This window comes from Canis lupus, chromosome 11, assembly GCF_003254725.2.
Source record: "Canis lupus dingo isolate Sandy chromosome 11, ASM325472v2, whole genome shotgun sequence".
NCBI classification, from domain to species: domain Eukaryota; kingdom Metazoa; phylum Chordata; class Mammalia; order Carnivora; family Canidae; genus Canis; species Canis lupus.
Window position 1 is genome coordinate 59,127,370 of NC_064253.1, and position 7,990 is coordinate 59,135,359.

At 34.6% G+C, this 7,990-nt stretch overlaps 1 pseudogene; it reads left to right on the forward strand.

Annotated features, from left to right (window-relative positions):
• The first annotated feature begins 6,556 nt into the window (after window positions 1-6,556).
• Window positions 6,557-7,664, forward strand: LOC112649723 (40S ribosomal protein SA-like; annotated as a pseudogene).
• Window positions 7,665-7,990: the final 326 nt, after the last annotated feature.

Sequence of the window (7,990 nt, forward strand, 5' to 3'; positions counted from 1 at the left end):
GTTTTGATAGAGATTGCAATAAATGTGTGGATTGTTTTGGGTAGTATAAACATTATAATAATATTTGTTCTTCCAATCCATGAGCATGGAATGTCTTTTCATTTCTTTGTGCCATCTTCAATTTCTATCATCAGTGTTTGATAGTTCACATCTCAGAAATAAATCACACCTAATTGTGGTGAATGATTTTTTTAATGTAGTGTTGGATTTGGTCTGCTGGTATTTTACTGAGAATTTTTGCATCCATGTTCATCAGAGATATTGGCCTGTAGTTCTCTTTTTAGTAGAGTTTGGTATCAGGGTAATTCTGGCCTGAAAGAATGAATTTGGAAATTTTCCTGCCTTTTCTTTCTTTCTTTCTTTCTTTCTTTCTTTCTTTCTTTCTTTCTTTCTTTCTTTCCTTCCTTCCTTCCTTCCTTCCTTCCTTCCTTCCTTCCTTCCTTCCTTCCTCCCTTTCTTTCCTTTTTTCCTTCTTTCCTTCTTTCTTTCTTTCTTTCTTTCTTTCTTTCTTTCTTTCTTTTCTTGGAATAGTTTAAGAGTAAGTATTAAATCTTCAAATGTTTGGTAGAATTTGCCTGTGAAGCCATCTGGTCCTGAACTTTTGTTTGTTGAAAGTTTATTGATTATTGATTGAATTTCTTTGCTGGGTATCAGTCTGTTGAAGTTCCTATTTCTTCCTGTTTCAGTTTTGGTAGTTTCTATGTTCTCTCTCATTTGTGATTTTATTTGAGTCTTTTCTCCTTTTTCTTGATAAGTCTGGCTAGAGGTTTATCAATTGTATTGATTTTTTTTTTTTTCAAAGAACCAGCTCCTGGTCTCATTGTTCTATTGTTTTTTGTTTGTTTGTTTGTTTGTTTTGTTTTGTTTTAGTTTCTGTATCACTTATTTCTCTTCTAATCTTTATTATTTCCTTTCTTTTTCTGGTTTTGGGTTTTGTTGGTTGTTCTTTTTCTAGCTCCTTTAGGTATAATGTTAGGTGGTTTATTTGAGATTGTTCTTGCTTCTTGAGGTGGGTCTGTATTGTATTGTATTTCCTGGTTACCCATTCATTCTTTAATAGCACATTATTTAACCACATTAAATAACCTTATTTAACCTGTATTTGTGGTATTCCCAGTTTTGGGGTTTGTTTTATTTTTATTTTTTACTTTTTTTGTGGTTGACTTCTAGTTTTATATCTTTGTGGTCAGAAAATATGCATAGTATGATTTGATCTTGAATTTGTTGAGGCTTATCTTGTGAGATAATATGTGATCTACTCTGGGGAATGTTCTGTGTGGAAAGAATGTATATTCTGCTGTTTTAGGATGGAATGTATGTATATATCTGTTAACTCCATCTTTTTCAGTGTTTCATTCAAAACTTTTATTTTCTTGTCGATTTTCTGTTTATGTGATCTGTCCATTTATGTGAGATGTTAAAATCCCTTACTCTTATTGTATTATTATTGTTTGGATCCTATATTTTTGTTATTAACTGTTTTATGTATTTTGGTACTTCCATATTGGATGCATAAATATTTACAATTGTTATGTCTTCCTGTTGGATTGTCCCCTTTATGATTACGTAGTGTCCTTCTTTGTCTTTTGTTACATTCTTTATTTTAAAGTCCTTCTTGTCTGATAGAAGTATTGCTAATCTGACTTATTTCTGATATCCATTTGCATTACAGATATTTCTCCATGCCCTCACGTTCAAATTGCAGGTGTCTGTATGTCTAAAATGAGCCAGTATACAGATGTATCTTGTTTTTCATTCATTCTGTCACCCTATGTCTTTTGATTGGAGTATTTGGTCCATTTAGAGTCAAAGTAATTATTGATAGATATGTATTTATTGTCATTTTATTATTTGTTTTGTGGTTGTTTCTGAAGATTTTTTTCTAATCCTTTCTTGTCTTTTTCTTTTTTTGCTGCTTTTCTTTAGTGATATATTTAAATTTATTTGTATTTATTTTTGCATACTTATTAGTGTTTTTCAATATATGGTTATCATTAAGTTTGTATGTAACCTCTTCAGCATATAGCAGTCTACATTAAACTGATGATCATTTAAATTTGACCCCATTCTTTACCCTTCTCCTTCCCATGTTTTCAGTATGTGCTGTCATATTTTACATCCTTTTATTCCAATAGCCTAATATAGATTTAATTAAAGCCATTAAAGTTAGATGTAGGGGACAGAAAAAACATTGAAGAAAAATGATGGCCAGAATGTTTCAAATTTGAAGAAAATTATACATGGGCAAACTCAAGCAGTTTAAGAAATCATTTATTTTAGAATAAGTGGTTTAGAATTTAGAATAAAGAAAATCACATAAAGGGAAGTCATAATTAAATAGCTGAAAATCAGATAAAGGTAAAATATTAAAGAAGTCAGAGAAAAATGCATATTGATTACAATAGCCAAACAAATGTGTAATAGAACAAATCCATTCCCAATAATAAAGTGCTAATAAATATAGAATGGATTATGAATTAGAAAATTACTATTTTGGAATTAATGTAGTAAATTACATTCTTATAAGAATTATTGATGGGTACTAAAACTTATGGCGTGGAGGGGGTTTTGTGGAATAGTATATTACATAATCTCAAATACCCCCTCATAAATATATTAATAGCACAATAAAAAATGGTAACTAAGCAGTGAAAGAATCAGAAAGCATGTCTTACCGTGTAGAAGGCAGACTCTTAGATGGCTCCCAATTATACCCTCCTCCTGGTAGTCATGATTGCTATAAACTCATTTCATTGAATAAGGTCAGAAATTGCTACTTAAATCCATAGAATATGGTGAAGATGCCACTTGCAATATGACGCTATGTAAGTTTGTAACCCATCTTGCTAATAGACTTTCTCCCTCACTGATTTGATGAAGCAAGGTGCTGTATTCTGAGCTGCCCTACTGAGAGGCCCATGGAATTGAAACAGATCCTTTTGTAGTTGAGCCCTGAAATGATACCACAACATCAACTGATATCTTGATTATAGCAAAGTAAGATTCTGAAACAGAGCACCCACTTGAGCCATTCCTGTTCTTCTGACCCAGTGAAATTGTTCTACAATAAAGTTGTATATTCTTTAAGCTGCTAATTTTGTAAGCAACAATAGATAAGCAATTCAAGCTATCAAAATCAACATCATCAATACAAGATAAACAGAAATTATATGCTATTGGATATAGTATTCTGAAAAAGATACAACATCATTTTTGTAGTGTCCCAATCTATAATGCATACTTGAGGGAGACAGCAATACCCAACTTGAGGAATATTATTTGTTTTGTTTTGTTTTTAAGTTGAGGAATATTCTATAAAATTACTGGTTATATTCTTTAATAGCATGACATAAGGAACTGCTCCAACTTGAAGGAAACTAAATAGACATGATAGCTAAATGCAATTTCTGATCCTAGACCAAATCTTATATGAGAAAATAAATAGCTATAAAGCACACCACTGTGACAATTGATGAAATTGGAATATGCAATGTAAAGTATACAAAAGGTGTACTGAAGTTACATTTCTTGGGCAGCTCAGGTGGCTCATCAGTTTGGCGCTGCCTTCAGCAAGCCTTCTCCATGATCCTGGAGATCCGGGATCGAGTCCCACGTCAAGCACCCTGCATGGAGCCTGTTTCTCCCTCTGCCTGTGTCTCTGCCTCTCTCTCTCTCTCTTTGTGTTTCTCATGTATAAATAAATAAAATATTTTTCTTAAAAAATGAAGTTACATTTCTTGAATTTGATTATTGTACTATGGATTATAGCTATGTAATTAAATAATTTGGTCTTAGGAAATGTATGCTGAAGTATTGTGGGTTTATAAAACTACTATGTGATTTCTGATAGGGAGATAAAGTTGAATGTGGGCAAGTGTTGAAAATTAAAAAGTGCAAAAAATTCAGTTATTTTATACAATTTTTGTAAATTTTCTCTAACTTTAAAATTATTTTAAAATAATATGGTAGAAATAATGATAAACAGGCATTCAGTTGTTCTTGAACACATTGTATTACACTGAGAAACCTAACAGAACTTCGGATTTCCCAGGACATAACCAAGGCATTGTCACACATTGAGCCCTATATATCATTAGTTAAAAATGCACAAACAATTAATGCCTTTTAGCTTCTACTAGCTTGCAGAAATCTTGACATGTAGAGGTAGAAAAAAATGCAGTTTTTCTTCATTCCTAGTTTAGAAAGTATCCTTATACATTTTATCAAAAGCTAATTAAAATTCCATGCCATTGGTAAAAAGAACATGAACACGAAATTTAGCAAAGGTAGATAAATCACTAGGACACTGGGAATTGACTGTAGGGGGAAAAACTTGAATATTGCAGCAAAACTAGGCCATCTATTCACTTCAACAAGAATCGATCGCTTATAATTTATCTGCAGGGCTGTCTGAGAAAGAGAGGGAAAGCCATAGTATCATTATCATCATCATACAATTACTTACATGTTAATTGGTGATCCACTGTAATGATACACATAGCACTGAAAAATAGAGAAGGAGAAGGATCTGAATAGGGTATGGAAAGAAGAAATGTTTAGTTGTAGGGAAAACACAAACCCTTTTCTCTCTACAACTCTGATCCCCTGGCTGGAAAAAAAAATGCAATTGTATTTTACTAAGTTACTATTCCTCCCCTCTGATAATTACAGTGAAATAGTGAAATTTAAAGTTTCAGAGCATATATACACTCTACATTATTTTCCTCTAATTTCCAAAGTGTTATTTTATGACATAGCAACTTCAAAATCAAAAGGGTGCTTAAAAATTGTTGGCAGGCTGGATGGCTCAAGAGATTTGTAATAGGTTACACACTGCCTGTGATTTCTAGGTCATTGCTTTAAATCCATTCTGCTTAATGACTATTGGCTGTTTAAAGTGAAATGAACTGGTGAGTTTAGCAGAGTTCCATAGTCATTTGTATTATCCACTACCTTTTCCAAAAGTTTTTGTATAAATAGAGTCTCTAGTCACCCCCATGCCTCAGCAAGCAAGTTGAGAGATTCAAGTTAGAAATGTGGACTCAAGATTAAGATGCAATCCCTTTTTTGACTATAAAATTATCAACCACTAGCTTGCCTTCTTTTATCCTTGATTTCTCCACACTTTAAATTTGTGCATAAACATGTGCATTTCATAAATAAATCATCATTATTATTTCACTGCATTGTTTTATCAAATAAATATCTTATGTGAACATTGCAGCAAACATTCTATGAGGGGTCTCCTAAGGGACAAATAACCACAGTTCACATTACTTCACTTAATTTCATCTAATGCTTATTACTCACTATGAGGTAGTCACCTTTTTCAATAAATGGAAAAACCACCACAGAGACCTTATGCAGCTTCCCTAAAATACATGGCTTGATCCTGAAAGTGAGTAAGTAATTCATTTAATGATAATTAAACGGTATTACTAGTCCAACTTAATTCTACCAAATATTGTCCAGTGGAGAGACAATGATGAACAAAAGAAGCAAAGACCACACCCTCAAGAGCTAGTTTTTGGAGGGCAAGACAGACAGTAATCAAACATGTCAATAATAACATCTCAAATATCAGTAATATTACAAAGAGTATAAATATGCTTAGTGAAGACAGAGTGAGGGGACTGTGTTGCATAGAATAATCCAGAGAAGACTCTAGGGAAGGTGACATTAACCAGAGATCTGAACAATGACAAGGAACCATGTTCTTTGTCAATGTGCCAAGATTGATGTGCAAACTTCTTATAATCCAATTTAGCTCTATCCATATTCCTTTGCAGTCTTGTCTCTTGCTTGTCTTTCTCCTGATTTTAGAAGACAAATGACTTAGCAAATTTGCAGAGATTACCAATCCAAAATTGGAGATTATTTCACAATCCTAAAAATAGAGGTAAGAAAGAGAAAGATAGTTGCGGAAAATGAAAATAGCCTTACATAGTTCATAATAAAATGACTCTGCAGTTTAATTTGGGCTATGCCACTTGCTATCATGTGATTTGTGATTTGCTTAAATTCTCTCCTTCACACACACACACACACACACACACACACACACACACAGAAGGCTTTTCTACAATATGCTCTGTTCCTTTCAGGATTAAATGAAATAACTTTAAAAATTATCTAGGATAATAGTAAGTGCTTGAAATATGAGTACCTAGAATTTGGCGGGGGAGAGGGATGGAAATTGAGAAATAATTTTCCCATGGCTATCTTTAGAAAAATCTTTAAAGGGACACCTGGGTGGGTCAGCTGTTACACCTCTGCCTTCCACCCAGGCCATGATCCTGGAGTCCCAGGATCGAGTTCTATATCGGGCTCCCTGCATGGAGCCTGCTTCTCCTTCTGCCTATATCTCTGCCTCTCTTTCTCTGTGTCTCTCATGAATAAATAAATAAAATCTAAAAAATTTTAAAGATTGTGACTCATTTTCTTTCTCTTTATATAATATGCTAATGAAAGCCATACTAGGAACTTTAAAATATGACAATAATATGAAATAGATGGATTGATTATAATGAAAGAAAGTTCTTTGTGACTCTAGAACATGTCTGTTGTAAGCAAACCTGTAAGTACATCCATCTATTCATTCTCCATTCAAAGAGTTATTAGTTATCTATTCCCATGTAGTGTGCTACACATTAAAGAAATAAACTCAGTGATATTCCTCTTCAAAAAAAAAGTTAATGTGATTAAATACCATTAATAAAGTACAATAATCCATAATAGATCTGACCTTTCTGTGCTGCCCAGGGAGGAGTCCATTCAGGGCTGTTCTGTATTCCTATTGTAACTTTAAGTTTTAACTTTCACAACGTCTGGAGCTCTTATGTCCTGCAAATGAAGGAGGAGGATGTTCTCAAATTACTTGCAGCAGAAACCCACGTAGGTGGCATGAACCTTGACTTCCACATGGAACAGTACATCTACAAAAGGAAAAGTGAAGGTACCTGCATCATAAATCTAGAGAACATAGGAGACACTTCTGCTGGCACCTCTGCCATTGTTGCCATTGGAAACTCAGCTGATGTCAATGTCAATTCATCCAGGAATAGTAGCCAGCGAGCTGTGCTGAAGTTTGCTGCTGCTACTGGAGCCACTCCCATTGCTGGTTGCTTCATCTCTGGAAACTTCACTAGCCAGATCCAGGCAGCCTTCTGGGAGCTGAGGCTTCTGGTGGTTACTGATCCCAGCCTCTCATAGAGGTGTTTTATGTTCACCTGCCCACCATCGCTCTGTGTAACTCAGACTCTCCTCTGCTATGTGGACATTGCTCCCTCGCAACAAGGGAGCTGGCTCCATGGGTCTGATATGGATGCTGGCCTGAAAAGTTTTTTTCATGCCTGGCACCATTTCCTGTGAACACCCATGGGAGGTCATGCCTAAGCTCTACTTCTGCAGAGATCCTGAAGAGATTGAAAATGAAGAGCAGGTGGCTGCTGAAAAGGTTGTGACCATGGAGGAATTTCAGGATGAATGGACTGCTCCAGCTCCTGAGTTCACTGCTACCCAATCTGAGGCATGCGTGTAACCTCTGTGCCTATTCAGCAATTCCCTACTGACAACTGGAGCACTCAGCCTGCCACTGAGACTGGTCCGCACCTCCCACTGCTCTGGCCACTGAACGGGTGGGAACAACCACCGAGTGGTTTTAAGGTGCTCTTCCAGAGGCAAACAAAACAGAAATAAGGTTGTTGAAAAATAAACATTTTCTAAAAAAATACCCCAAGCAAACAAACTTGAATTTCATTTCAGACCCTATCTAGTAAATAAAGAAATCTTCAAATTTTAAAATTAGAATTGTAAAGAAAACACTTCCCCTCTTAGAACAAGTAGGACAATTTGTATATAAATATTGTAGAGTCCTGAGAAATAAGCATTGTTAGTTTATTAATGTTTCTATCGATGTTTCAAATTTAAGCAACAGTGAATAATATTAGAGCTGAACCCATAGCCAACCAAGCTTCAGGGTTGTTATCTT